At 34.9% G+C, this 15,758-nt stretch overlaps 1 pseudogene across 1 annotated transcript; it reads left to right on the top strand.

Moving 5' to 3' along the window:
- The first annotated feature begins 207 nt into the window (after positions 1 to 207).
- Positions 208 to 8,200, top strand: LOC149781918 (uncharacterized; annotated as a pseudogene). The gene is made up of 2 exons (XR_016414542.1): positions 208 to 3,584; positions 5,504 to 8,200. The product of XR_016414542.1 is annotated as an uncharacterized LOC149781918 (transcript).
- The last annotated feature ends 7,558 nt before the right edge of the window (positions 8,201 to 15,758 follow it).

Here is a 15,758-nt window from a genome sequence, read left to right as displayed (position 1 = left end):
ACATGTTTTCAGCCAATAATGTTATTTAGAAGCTTCTATCGATTTTGCCAGACTTACGCCTCACAACTCCATGAAAATTGTAAGCTAGCTAGAGAAGTTATTATCTGTATGAGGAATTTTCATTGGTGTGACTCGTACTTCTGTTTAGATGATATATACATTCATCTATTTAATTACAGCATATGACTTTCATCACAATAAGTTCAGTGAGACCTCTTGCATTTACGCCTTGCTAATCAGCAAAGAAACATACACAACACCGCACTAAAGACTGTGACTGAATTCAGCGTGGTAGAGCTTGATAGTGTATGATCAAAAGACAACTGTGCAATTACAGTGATGTTCATTTTTCATTTGACTTTATAATAATGCCTTGGACTTGTCCTACCATGACAGCATGCATGGTGGGGAAGGCGCATAAGCCTTACTGTAAAGATATTACCCGTTTGCCGATACGTCTTCTTTGCATTGCGATACTGTTACTTCAGGATGCCATTATAAACTTTTACCTTATCTCCTATTATCACGTATATTGTCTGGGCTGGCTGGAGTCAGATATCGTTGTTATTATCATCTTCAGTGCAACATTCGTGAAGTCTTACATATACCTCACTACGGAGAGGACAATAAAACTAGACAATTATCCATTATACACCAGCCATTTGCCATTGGGCGTTATTTCATGGGTTTTATTTGCTGTTGTGCTCAGCTCCAAGTATGCCACTCTTCTAAAATACGTAGCAACGGAATTGAATGAATTAATTTTCTTTGGTCCCAATACTTTGAAGACATCCGCCGCTCTAGCCGGGGTTGTGTTTTTGCTCTTGCTATCATCCCAACACGACGATAAACCTGGGAGCGACAAGAGGAGGTACATAGACGAGTTAACATGCACGGTAGTCTTTGATATTCTTGACGGTGTGGACAGCACGGAAATTCTTTTCCAAAAGGATGACAGAGATTTATTTATGCCAGGGATGGATAACGTCATTATTTCATTTTGTTGCTTGAATTTCTCCTCCCTACTATCCCACTTATTACGCTTTCTCGAACTAAATTTGGTGAGGAAAAAGTCTCACATAGACTCGTATTGATGATACACAAGCTGTTTCTAGCATACTTAGTGAATCTCCCGCTTCTAATAACACGACTTATAATTTGGCATGGCAGTGGCAGTGCCGTTTCCATTTTCTCTCTAAAAAATATCATCGTCATCTCAATCATATCATATGATGTCTACGAACATTTCCACGATAAGGAAGAATCATCAGTCATTAGCCTTGATGGTGTCGACGGTGGTGTTGTTGTTACGTATATTTAATTTGTATTGTTTATTGGCGTTTCTTAATGATTATATATTATTTATATCTGTATTTTGCACTTGTCCTTTGTCCAAAATCAAGTTAGTGAATTACCTGACTGGTGCTATTTAATTTGTAAGCAACGCAATACATAACTAATATTTCTCTATGATCTGGATTAAATATACAGATCAATACTAGTAGTCAACATGTTTACTTCAATCTGAGTTTAATATACAGTCTTGATTCTGACCTTAGAAACTTCCAGAATGGAAATTTCTTCTTAAGTTGACTGAAGAAAATGGTAATTGCGACCTAGGTCAAGTTGAGGGTTATGTAATCTTGTTTACATTGGGATCATTCATTCTTGCCTTAACATCCGAAGCATAATCAGTCTTGTTGTTGTGTTCAGATTTTAATTTGGGCTGATTTATTAATTTGAATTATCCACTGGAAATACAAAGAACTCAATAATATTCTTAGACTAAAACATTAATCTGGAGTTATAGTCAATTTAGACAAGAACATTTATGATTTTATTATTGTGATACATCATAAGACTGTTTACACATCGCCTCATTCTAGGCCATTGGCAAATTAGTACGATCCAGAATGGAACCACATCAACACGTTCAATATTGGAATTTAATTGGAATACCACTCAATTTTAACTTCATACTGTTGGACTTGTGATTGTCCGTTTGGGACTATTTGGGATTTATTTCACCATACTGTAAGTCCTTTATTAAAGTTGTATTTTCTATTCTAAGGAAATAAATTATTTGTTGAATTTTACAAAATGTTTCGGTTTTCGTTCTTTTCTGTTAATTAGTTTAAGAGCATAGTGTCGTAACAGGGAACTTGGGGCTCATCTGGGATTCGAACTGCACTAAAATGTTTCAGAAAAATTTGTTTTTGAAATTTAAATTCACTTTGTTTTAGAATTTTCTAAGTCTCAGGAAGTTTATTTTCACATATTTGAGAAATTTATAGTGAAACCAAAATGTTTTCACAATGTTATCTAAAGTGAAGAATTTTCTTTTTATCTTAAGCAGGAAGATTTGGAGTCCTTAAGAAGCATGAATAGCTCCAGATGGCAAATAATATGATCTTTCTAAGGCTTCTGTATCAAAGAAAATATAGCAAATAGTTTGTTCCAGTATCATGTAGAAAAGGATGTTTTGATAAAATGATTTAGGTTTGATTAGTTAGTCTGTATCGGGCTCTGAAATGAAAGTAATAGAATTGAAGTTAAAGCACCAGATGGAAATGGAGCAACAGCTTCAGATAGAGGAAAGAGAGAAAGAAATGCAGTTGCGGAAAGAGGAGGGAGAGAGAAAAGAGAGACAAAACGCAAATGCAAATGAAAAAAGAAGAGATGGAAATGCAATGTAGACTAAAATAATTAGATTTACATACAAGTTCAGTTCGTGATGTTCCCAGAAATAATAGGTTTGTACCCCCTTTTAAAAAATGAAATAAATAAATATTTTCCTCATTTTGAACAAGTTTCTGAAAATTTCAAATGGCCAAGAGATCACTGAAATCTATTATTACAAAGTGTTGTTATCGGCAAAGCTCGTGAAGTCTGCACTTCCCTGTTAGTACAACAAAGTGCTGTTTATAAGGTTGATGAAGAATGTATTTTGAGAAGATATGATTTGTTACTGGATGAATATCGACAAAGGGTTAGGAGTTTGTCATGAAATCATTTAATCAGCAGCTTTTCGGTAAGAAAAAAACACTTCCCAGTCTCACGCGAGTACTTCTGGCAAACCTTGTAGGAATCATATTTCTGATATGCCTGATAAGAAATTCTTGTCTCGTCCTACTTGCACCTCTTTCAGAAAGAAAAGTCACGTTATTTCTGATATCTGCAGATTGAAAAATGGAAGAGTATCAAGATAAAGCTATTGCAAATGCCCCTTTTTTGTACGAGGTCCAGGTCATGGTCATATATTGAAAACCATACATTAGTTGGGTGAAAAAGAACCCCCTCTTATAAATAATTATAAACCATTCATGTCGAATGGTTCTATATCATTTATTGGAAATTCTGCCAATCCTATTAATATTAAAATCTTAAGGAATACAGAACCTTCTCAGATTCTTTGATTATTAGGTAACTTGCGTTTTTTGAGAAGTCTTCTTCTAATGAAAATGTTGTTATTCGGGGAGTAGAGTGCGACTTTGTTATTTTTCCTTTCAGGTGTGAAAATTTGTCACCAGAATTAGTTGCAGGACCCGTTAAAGTCGGAACAGTGCCATCTTTACCCATCGAAGGTATTCATTTATTACTAGGCAACGACCGAGCTGGAGGTAAGGTTGTGGTTAATCCACTTATAACTGACAAACCTTGTTTGGATCAGAAAGTCCATTCTGTATGAAAAAGAAATCCCTGATTACTACGCAGCTTGTGCAGTTAGTGTTACTGTATATACACATGTTATACCTGCATATACCCATTTTATACCTATACATACTCATTGCATACCTATACATACACATTTTATACATATACATACACATTTTATACCTATACATACACATTCTATACCTAAGTAATGCGCAGATGATCACAATTAATCTGGGAGATTCGGCGCTGCCCTTAACCTTCCCTGCAACTCAGTTAAGTTGACAATTTACTAGACAAAAATGTGAGTTTGCCAATAACTCTTTAATTCAATTCTACACAAATGAATACAAAATTGATCCTAAAAAAGACTTCTTAAAATGATTTAATGACAATGTGCATTGATTAAGAAAGAACATACATTTATTTTCCATTTTCATAATAGCGATTCATCTTGCTTTATGTATTGATTAATATATCCTATTACTTTTTTGAGTTATTTCTTTTCCTTTGTTCTTTTATCTTTTCTATTTCTATTGTTGTAAATGATTCACTTGAATGTGGGTTGGTTTATTGATTTTATCCTGCCTGTCTGTTTTCTGATTGTGACTAATTCGTCTTCGAGATTTTCTACCTCACGTTTGCAATGCTTCACCCTACAAGGTGTAGTTGTTGCATGCTAATTAGATCCAGATCCGGTACAGTATCTTTCAGGCACGCTTCATTGTCAAGAAAATAAATCATGTTCTTCTTTCTATACACCCGTCTGCCCATCCATTTTTTTTTAATGCAACTATCTTATCTTCATGAGCTGCCTGGACATTCACCGAACATGTGTTAGAAAATATCGGTAAGGTAAAAATATATAAAGGGTGGTGTATTTATTTAAAACAAGTTCCTTTCCATGCGATCCAAGAAGTGAGATACTTTTAGGCAAGGTTTGCATAACTAATTCTTGAATAAAGATATATATATATATATATATATATATATATATATATATATATATATATATATATATATATATATATATATATATTACGTATATCTCTTGCTCCTCTCTCTTGTTTGTTTAAAGCGCTAAGTTAATAGTATTATTGTTATTTATTAAATAAAATTAGGGCAACACATTCCTTGCTGAAACGGAGGAGAGAGCATCTTTAGTGTTTTGCTAATGGGAACTCTTTTGTAAAATGCTAAATTGGACGCACGAAATGTCTTGCTCAAAGCTTTTACGAAGCATGCATAACAAATAAGAAGATATTAATGTTGCCTATTAAGAAGTACGATATATTTCATTTGTATATTTTATATTGGAAGAAGAACAAATATGAATAATTCCAGGTGTTTATTTATGCCCACACGCTGATTAAACATTGTGTCATTAAAATTTAACAAATGCTTTTTAGAAGAAAGAAAATCGATTACTTGGTACTCTTTTGTGAAGTAATCCACCCAATCAGTCGTCAAGGTATTTGTTGGATTGTTTGCATACAAACAAGCAATTCAGAGTATGAACGGGCACATCAATTTATATTGGTATTTCGTAGGGATAGCACAAATTTATAGTAGGAAGTGTGAACGTTTATGGGCAAACAATGCGTCGATTTACTTTTGATCATTACAATTATCATGATCCTATCTGAATAACCTAGGTTTTTGATTTCATATATATATATATATATATATATATATATATATATATATATATATATATATATATATATATATATATATATATATCACAATGCTACATTCTGTGCACACGAAATAAGTATTAGAAACTAAGGAAATGTTTCATTTAGAGGAGAGGGTGATTGTTCACGTTTAATAGTCTTTTTATTTTCAGTTACACCTGATAACTAATTTGCGATGCGAGTAATTTGAAAGAAAGACGATGCAACAAAAGAAAAACAAACACATAAATAAAAAAACCTGATATGCAGCCATAACATATCTTCTAATAAATGGCAAACGTGAAGAATGGTGTCATTACCGCCAGAGGAAGTATTCATGAAAACGTGAGACCTTTAAGTAACTGACGTCTTTTGTCCATCAATTCCGGAGGAGTAACGATAACAAGAACTTTTAGAATGCCGCTGTGGTAGTCGTATTGGATATCATATCGGAATGATTTTATTGAGGATCAACTAGACACCATAAGAAATCTTCCAGTGAAAACCTCCTGTTGACACGAATTTTCATTAAGTAGACGTAGCGATAGAATGAATTTTAAGCTTTCTATCCTGGCGGCAATATTTGAGGTCATATCGGCATCTGTTTTTTTTTTGTTTTTTTTTTTATAAATCCTATTAGATGGTCTAATTTGTCTTCTTGTGAAAATCCCATTTCATTATGGCTTTCTGTTTAGGAGGCATATCACACAAGTTGTCAAAGCGAATGCGTTTTAACCGTCCAGCTCTGGTCCAAACATTTGCCATTTTACACTGATATAGGAGGCCAAAGCACATTGTTCATGCTATGGAGTGATGCTGTCTTCCATGAATGCATCACTGGTTTGAATCAGAGGTCAACAGCTGTTGCATACCGTTACGACTCTATATTATATCTGAAAAGAAAAGTAAATGATTCTTCAGACTGAGCTTATGGTGGGAATAAAGATTTGTTTTACACCTATTTACATACAAACTGTCACTTGACCCACGACACAACAGAATGCCCTGTATTTGGAACATCTATAATGGAAGATTGCCAAATTATTGTCAACACGATCGTTTCCAGAACAGTATAAGATTGTAATCAAGGTCAGTTTTGAATTCAGATTCAAGTAAACAGCTTAAACACACGACAATAATCACGTAGGCAATTACTTCCCCAAGCGAGGCAGCTGCTAGTAGCATTTTTATAATTCTTTGGTATAACTCGCCGGGATTCGAACCCGCGACCTCCCGCATCCGAGGCGGACGCTCTAACCACTTAGGCCACCAAAGAGGTCATAAGGGATGCACCTCTATAATAAAACAAGACCATAGATTAGATAGGAACGACTTCAGTATTACTCGTCAACCTTTTGTAAGTCTTTCCACTCAACATCCACTAATCTTTGCAATGTTCTTATGCTACATGCTGAAGTCGTTAATGAAAGGCTGTTAGTAATAATAAAAGGCTATTAGTAATGCGAGCAGGTGTTAGTGTGTGTGTGTGTGTGTGTGTGTGTGTGTAAATGGTGTGAAACGGTGACATCGGTGGACAAACACACCAACAAACCGGGGATAAACCTCGAACTGTGGACGTCCCCGTTAGATAATAGTGGTAAAAGTGGATTCCTACAATGTTACTTAGTTATAAAAGCCTTGAACTAAACGTAGCTGAGCACGTCCCCATTTGGTCGGTAAATTTTTCACATTATACCTTGCGCAGAAATAAACAGGTCACATTAGACTTAACATATCGTTTGTATCAGTCGGAAAACTCAGTTCCCGTTCACGCAGTAAAATTCTCATTGTCATCCCCGCTGCTATTTCGCTCACTTCGGTACCGAATTACTTGGTGAAGCTGGTATCTAGATGGTCTTGCAGGAGTCAGATCAATTATGCAAACACATAAAAATATTATCATTTTTCACGGAAAGGAAGATCCATTATATGTTTGCGAATGAATAGCCCACAGTAGATAACATAATTTCGCCGAATTAGAAAGATCAGGAACAAATTAAAATTGAAAAAACGGTTTTGCAAATGGAGTACACCACTTTTCCAAATAAATTAATAAAAGTTCTGAGAAACAGTACGATGGAAAAGATAAACGAGACACTCACTTATGCTTGTGCAGTTTATATTTTGGTTATATGTAGGCGATTTGCATTCCAAAAGATATACATCGCAGAAAATGAATACTTGAAATGTTTGCTATATGATAGTGTCTGCATGATTTGGATTTGTAACGTAGCTTTAACAATTTTTCAGTCATATCGCTAGGATGTCTGCAGTGTGGCAGTATATAGTGATGTCTAGCACTGGGGCATCATGCCACAGAGATGTAGCAGTATGTCCCACTCAGTCACATTATCCTGACACCAGGCCGACCAGTCTTAACACTAACCTTTTAATGCTGAGCGCCTAGCGAAGCAGTTGTTAGTACCATTTTAATAATTCTTTATTAGGACTCGGTCGGGGTTCGAATCCGCGACCTCCTGCATCCGAGGCAGAAGCTCTAACCACTATCCCTCCGGAGAGGTCCTTGTTGTATGAATGATTGTTATTATCTGTCAAAAGCATGCGTTCTATGAAATGAAATTTCATTTAGATATTGTAACAACGGTAAAATGTTACATAGGCATACAGTTTACAAATTTGCATTAATCAAGTTTACAATTACTATAAATCATCATCATCATCATAATGACCAGGACCACTACCACCATCAGACCACCAACACCACCATTATTATCATTGTTGTACAGGATCATAACAAATGTCTACACAGTAATCAAATAAATAATGTTAACTGTTCCTTTCTACCACTTTAGAGGGTTTGAAATGAATCTGATAAGTCGATCTAAAGTCCACTGGAACTATACGTTTTGTAAAACGTGTACATGTGACACGTCACAACATGAACTATAAAACAGTTTTCATAATTATATTAAGTGTTTCTGTTTGTATCTTAACTGGGCGACCATGTTTTTGTATAAATAATGTAAAGCAAAATATTTATACTTTTGCTGACTCAAAGCTAAATTGTCGAATATTTCTTTCTTTACTTTTTTCTTTTTCTTCTGTCTTTCTTTTTATCCCTTTCTTTTATTACTCAGTTGAGTCGGTACTTTTTATATTCTGTACATGTTCCCAAATTTTCTTCTTTTATTTTTCTTTTTCTAACAGACTTTCTTTTATCCTTTGTGAAAATCCATAGATAATAGCAATTTTTTAAGATTTAAGCACAACTTAAATATTTGTTCTTTGACTTGTTAATACCATTGATCTATTAGTGAGTCATATTACACTCGTTGTCGATCAACGTTACTTTTCACTAAACTGAAACAATCAGCTTTCATTTCTTTAAAAACATATATATCTTCCGTGATAATATGACAGCTTTTCTTATAGTTTAATCGAAAAAGTCCCCCTTTCTTATAAAAAGTGCCAATCTTGGTTTACTTATATACGAGTCATCTATTATACCGTTAACGGTGGTAGTTTAGTCGTTTTACTTGGGTTGCACCGACATCGTCTTAGGTGAGACAATACATTTGCAAATTGTTTTATTTTGTTGTTGTAGGGTTTAATGCCATTTTCAGCACACGAAAGGCTATACATGGCGGCCAGTATTAATGACGGAGGAAGAACCCGGGAAAACCACGGAAAGAACCACCGACCCACGAGAAGCTACTGGCAAGCTTTCTCGCATACCCACATTGGCTGAATCCGAGACTCGAACCCACGCAGACAGAGGTGAGATGGTGAGATGGCTATGATCCGTAACGGAGATTGCGTTAGACCACTCGGCCACTGCCCGCAAATTGTTTTAAGTTACTTTGTTGGAAAATAAAAAGTTTGAATTGCTAATACCAAGATAAGTGCGAATTAACTAGAATATACAGGCGTGTTATTGTAGTGTGGGTCTTAGAGCTTGCGAACGGCGAAACGTAAATAAAAACATTGATTTTCAGGATATAATTTATGAGGGAAAGGATCGATAAACAGACGCCATGTATATTTTAGGTCCTGCAAGGGGAGTTACTATGATGTCACAGTAATACTGAAAATATATTTTTACGATTGTATATACCCGGTACTTGTCCATATGTAGGGGACTTGGTGTATATGTTGCACAAAGTGTAAATCAACTTGAAAATGGATTCTACTTCCATGGCACTCATTCTGCTACCTATGACATCCAACATAAACTTTTCTGAGAGAATCGAAGAAATGCATATGTAACCACCTGTGACGAGGTGAGTAGCGCCGGGATTGTCGCTGAGAATGGACCACCAACATGAGCGTAAAAGCACATGTCCACATCAGACTATTTAAGGAACGAAAAGTAATGCATTGTGTATAATAAAGTTTTAAAGTCAATACCTTTCAATTGCGAAAACAACCAGGAAACAACAACCGTTCATAATTCACATTTTGACTCGTATTTGCTACGTTATATTCGATCACTTGGATCTTGAAAAATAGGGTAATAAAGTGATATAACTCTTGCATAACACCATTGGACATTATCAGACGACAAACTCGTTAACCGATTTGTTGCAGTGATAGAGAGTATAAGAAGATATAGATTCTAATTGAGAACATGGGGCACGTCCATTATTTGGAAACAGTGATACTTATGGATGTATTTTTTAAATAGTGTACTCGCAAGCAATCCCGAGATTCTCCCGATATCAGCTGGTGATGCAGAACGAGTAATGTATGGTCATGTGGTGTAGATAAGATAAGTACACGATAGGTGGTTCTATGCAGAAAAAATACCGATAACTTCGAATACCGCTAATCAATAGAACCCACGATAGCGTAGGAAGCTGCCATACATATCACTAAAAGTCAAGCTTGATCATGATGAAAGACAATTGGCCCTGGACTAATCCGTGTGTATGCGTATGTGTGTATGTGTGTTTATGTGTGTGCGTACGTGAGTGTGTGTATATAAATATATATATATATATATATATATATATATATATATATATATATATATATATATATATATATATACATATATATATATATATATATATATATATATATATATATATATATATATATATATATATATATATATATATGTGTGTGTGTGTGTGTGTGTGTGTGTGTGTGTGTGTGTGTGTGAAAATATGACCAAGAGCTCACTGATTCTTCAGTGAGTGACAAGAACTGTTTGCAAGAACTGAACTGATATAATGTATTTAGTGTTGCGGAATACGGCCAACAATTGGTGTCAGCAAACTAATACAGTCATTTGTATGTGTGTATGTGTGTGTGCGTGTGTGTTTATGTGTGTGTGTGAGAGAGAGAGAGAGAGAGTTCATACTCTGCCAGATATCGAGCCAAGACCACGAATAATAGCGTCCATCGCCTTGCCTCTATGCACCAACTCCCGTACCCTCTCGGCTAAGCGGGTTTCACTAAAAATAGATGGAACCTTGAAATAAAAATTGTTATTATAAATAGAACGTTTGATGGAACATTTACAACCGATAATCTATACATAAGTATCGTCGTCATAGTTAAAATAATCAAAGATCTTTTCATACGTAGTGGGTACTATCATTAATTAACTATCCTCTAAACACAATCATGCTTGGGAACTTTTTATGATGTATAGCATCAGTAGTGCACTCTTGTCTAAAGTACGATTATGTCAACTCTCCCACATACTCCATCCCTGTACGTGGATGTAGAACCAAGAAATGGGCAAGAATATGCTTTTCCGCAGTAGACCGGAAGTTCATGTTTATTATTGCACTGTTACATAGAAATGTTTTGCATGCATGCATGTATATATATATATATATATATATATATATATATATATATATATATATATATATATATATATATATATATATATATATATATATATATATATATACATATATATATATATATATATATATATATATATATATATATATATATATATATATATATATATATATATATATATATATCGTGTCGAAATTTATCATTTGAACGTTATGGCGATGCAATCAATACACCTTTATCATGACTATAGTAACATAAATGTTTCATTTCTTTTCTATCACATTAAATAATCTAATGGGGATTCATGTTATAAACATATCAAATTCAATATTGCGGTACAGGTGATATATAAACCAATGATCGATAAAGTACCTTTGCTATACAATGCAGTTCCAATTAATAAAAAGGTCTTGTTAATTGATAGTTTTGTGATATATTAGAATCGAATGCAACTGGCAAGAATAGCGAGAGAAAGGACATTAGGAAAGTACGCATTGGACTTTAACCCCGAGATACTGACTACCGGTCAATAAAGTTGTTCATGTTACGTCACATTTTCTCCTAAGAGACACTGACGTTATTTTCACATTCTTTCTTGGGAATTATTGTCCTACATAATATTCTGGTGGTGTAAGGTGCCAAAGACGAAAGACAATAAATTCTAACCACTAGGCAATACTACAGAGGAATAAATCCCTTTTAATAAGCAAAATTAAAGTAATTTATCATACTCTGGAGGGTGTCAGAGAGACCACACATGTAGAGTTTTCAACAAGTTTATGGATTTTTTTGGTGACTTTTAAAAGAGTCGCGTTTTTATATGCATCGTTATTTTGAAATTTGTATAATTTCTTTCGTTTTGAAGAACTGTCTATGCTTTCTTTGAAAATGAAGTACATGTAAATTATATTAGATTTCATGCAAAGACAAGTGTTTCAGAACTACCATGCGTTTCTGCCGGAGAACAGATGTTGCGAAAAGTACGGCTCTGTCTGGTTATGGATCTTCGTGGAATATTTGGGTGAAAGGTTATGGATTTGTCTTGAAATTTTTTTAGTCGCCCTGAGATACCTGCTTGAGATAGATGGTATATGAAATATAAGAAATGAAGAACCCGGCGAAATCAGCGAACTTTTGATATGCAATCATTTTTGCAAGTGCTGTTACCTTTTATAGGAACCGCAGTTGCTCAGTGTTTAGTGTATTGGACCCGCGACAGAAAGGTACCGGTTATAATTCTACCATCGGATCAGCCCGGCTCCATTGCCGTAACGTCATATGTTTCTAATCTCCCATTCATATAAAAAATCTTAGAAAAGGTTGTTCTATCCCAGCTTGTATCTCATCTAAATTCAAACAGTCTTTTTAGCAATGTACAGTCTGCATATCGCCCTTGCCACAATACTGAAACTACTCTTCTAAAAGTAGTTAATGATATTCTCTCTGTGCTGGATAGTGGAAAGATTACAGTCCTCACCCTCCTTGATTTGTCTGCATCATTTAACACAATAGACATGATATACTACTTCCCCGTCTTCAGTATGTATTTGGCATTCATGATACAGCCTTACTGTGGTTCAAGTCCTACTTGGTCAACAGGACACAAATTGTATCTGCAAATGGAATACACTCCAGCCCAGTTGATCTACATTGTGGTGTTCCACAGGGGTCTGTTCTTGGACCTGTTCTCTTCATTCTGTACACTCAGTCGCTCTCAAGTGTCATAGATCATCATCCAGTGTCTCACCAATTGTACGCTGATGACACCCAAATATACAAATCTAGCCACCCAACTGAAATTGATGCTACCATCCAAGGTGTAGAGAGGTGCATTTCTGATGTGAAATCATGGATGACATGTAACAAGCTGCAGATGAATGATGATAAAACCGAGGCCATTCTGATCACAACACAAAGACTTTCTCATTCACATCCTTTACCTCAAACAATAAATATCAGCAACACCAACGTTAAATTCACACAATCAGTACGAAACCTAGGTGTTACTCTGGACAGTACTCTCACATTGCACCAACATGTCATGAACATATGCAAGGCTGCATATCTTGAGCTGAGACACATCAGCTCAATTCGCAAATATCTTTCAGTTGATGCCACTAAAACACTTGTGTGTTCATTAGTACTTTCAAGACTGGACTATTGTAACTCAATTCTGTCTGGTTCATCTCAATATCTGCTCCAGAAACCTTAAAAAGTCCAAAACACAGCTGCTCGGATCATACTTAGAGTACCACGATCAGAGCACACCTCCCCGCTGCTCTGTGCCCTACACTGGCTATCCATTCGATCCAGAATCAAACACAAAATTTGTTCTCTGTGCTATGTTTCACTGTCGGACTCTAGTCCAACATACCTATCTGACCTCACCCATGTGTACACACCAGCAAGATACTTACGCTCCTCTTCTGACAATCGTATACTCATTATTCCCACTCTGAAAACAAAGTCATATGGACAGCGTTCTTTCGCATTCCAGGGTCCAGCAACGTGGAATGAATTGCCCACTGAACTTAGACACAAAGACACATTGATCACATTCAAGAGGGCTCTCAAAACTCACACTTATTTCGACTGCAAGAACAAAACTTAAAGACCTAATAATGTTTCCTACCTTAAATATTTTCATCATGTTTTTTTCTATGTTTTCTAATTTCCTGGTGTTTGTTTTTATAATCATATCATTATATGTTTATTACCTTATAGGTGTTGTCTAATGTTGTAAAGCGCTTAGAGCTTCTTAATATTATGTGCTATACAAAGTCCTCATTATTATTATTAATATTATTATTATCATTATTATTATTATTATTATATGTTGATGCGTTATTCATGCCAGTATCACTAGTTTTATTATGATGCCCACAGGGATAAATGTAAAGCTTTGTTTTTTCTTCTTACGATACGGTACGGGATATCTAGTTCCGGGCAGTCTTGTGACTGACGTAGTTTAACGATCAAATATGTCCGCATAAAAAAAAAATCTTGGATTTTTATTTTATATCTCATTGTATCCATTTGTTCAACTTGCTGAATTAATATACAAATTATGTTAACACAAATTTGTTTTTTACAAGGCTTCTTCTATGCAGACTTCATTGTAATTTCTGTCTTTATATGTCATTATTTTGTACATTTGAATGGGAGGTGGAGAAAATAAATTCAAAGATGCAGCCTCACCAAATATGAAAGATTCATGTAGAGAAGAACTTGGTAGACAACTTACAAGAGAGCTAAAGGAGTACTTTGAAGATGAAAAAGATCGATCAAGATAAGCCTTATGAAGAGAAAAGTATATGGATAGCGGAGCAATTATAGTTTTCATTGTGATATATATTAGGATAGGAGATTTCGACTATTCGAAACTTGCTACAACATTTTGTACACAAGGTATGAAAAATGTAGTAGTCCTATCCTAGGCGTTTGAGACTGCGGTTCCTGATCCGCCGGGTGCGCATCTTCGTTACCTCATCACTTTAAACATATATGCCAGGGCAAACAATGATCCTGCATGCGCACACAAAAACACGGTTTCGCGCAAAACCGTTTACTCGATTTTTACTGCATGTAAATCAGTTATTTGTTTTGGGGATGCCTCGAACGCACTAGCGTCCCAGTTCCGTATATGTGCACTTTGTGTAAGAAGTTTTCAGCTTGGCCGTGGTAATCATTTCATTTTTGATGGGTACAAATTATCGTTTTCTAAATGTACTCAAACTGCTTTGGGCATCGGCAATGTTTTGGAAATAAACGCATTCTCATTGATGTAATCGTTATGAAATTTGTTTTTCCTGTGCTTCCTGTCGCCAGTTTTAATTGATAAAACCGTGATGGCAAATCCGCGTGACTATGATAGTCGCCAGCCACACCCAGGTCAACGGTTGTTGCTACGACCAGTCTACAGATTTCAATGAATCAATATTTTCGATGGGAACAATACACAATAAATTTAAATGCTGATGTTTTGATTTGTACTTATATTTCCATGCTGACCAGAATGTATTCTGTTGAGTTCATTATGTATTGTGCACAGATTGTGTATTCGACTTAAAAAAAAGTGCAAAATTTCTAACTAATCTGTTCAAACCCAGATGGGTTAAAATCGTTTATTCTTTTTTGAAGAAATTCTCCACTGATGTATGTATGGTTGCAAAAACATACTGATATATATATACATATATATATATATATATATATATATATATATATATATATATATATATATATATATATATATATAATTCTTAGTGCATAGATAGGACAAAAGCGTGAACAAACACACTTAGATATGCATATTGCATATGCACGTTGACATGTATTTTTCTTTTACATGAAGTTATGTTATTTCATTAATTCTTTCTGGGCCTCAAGAGCATCGAATCAACAAAGATGAAAACTCAGCTGGAGGGCTTTAATATGCAAACATTTATCATTTACTACCTCAAATGCGTGGTTTTTTTCATTAGTTAATTTTGTTGATCGAATCAATTGAAGTCATTGTGATTCTAAAATAATATAACCATAATAATAAATGTTCAATACACGTTTTAGAAGTGTATGAGAGAATATGTCATTGTTGTTTTTTTATCCATACTTTGCTAAAATAACTAATGTTTCTAAAGTAATGAG

Source organism: Sinohyriopsis cumingii, chromosome 15 (genome assembly GCF_028554795.1).
Source record: "Sinohyriopsis cumingii isolate HCF-2022 chromosome 15, ASM2855479v2, whole genome shotgun sequence".
NCBI classification, from domain to species: Eukaryota; Metazoa; Mollusca; class Bivalvia; order Unionida; family Unionidae; genus Sinohyriopsis; species Sinohyriopsis cumingii.
The sequence above is the reverse complement of the archived record's forward strand: the minus strand, read 5'-3'. Positions and strand labels throughout refer to the sequence as shown.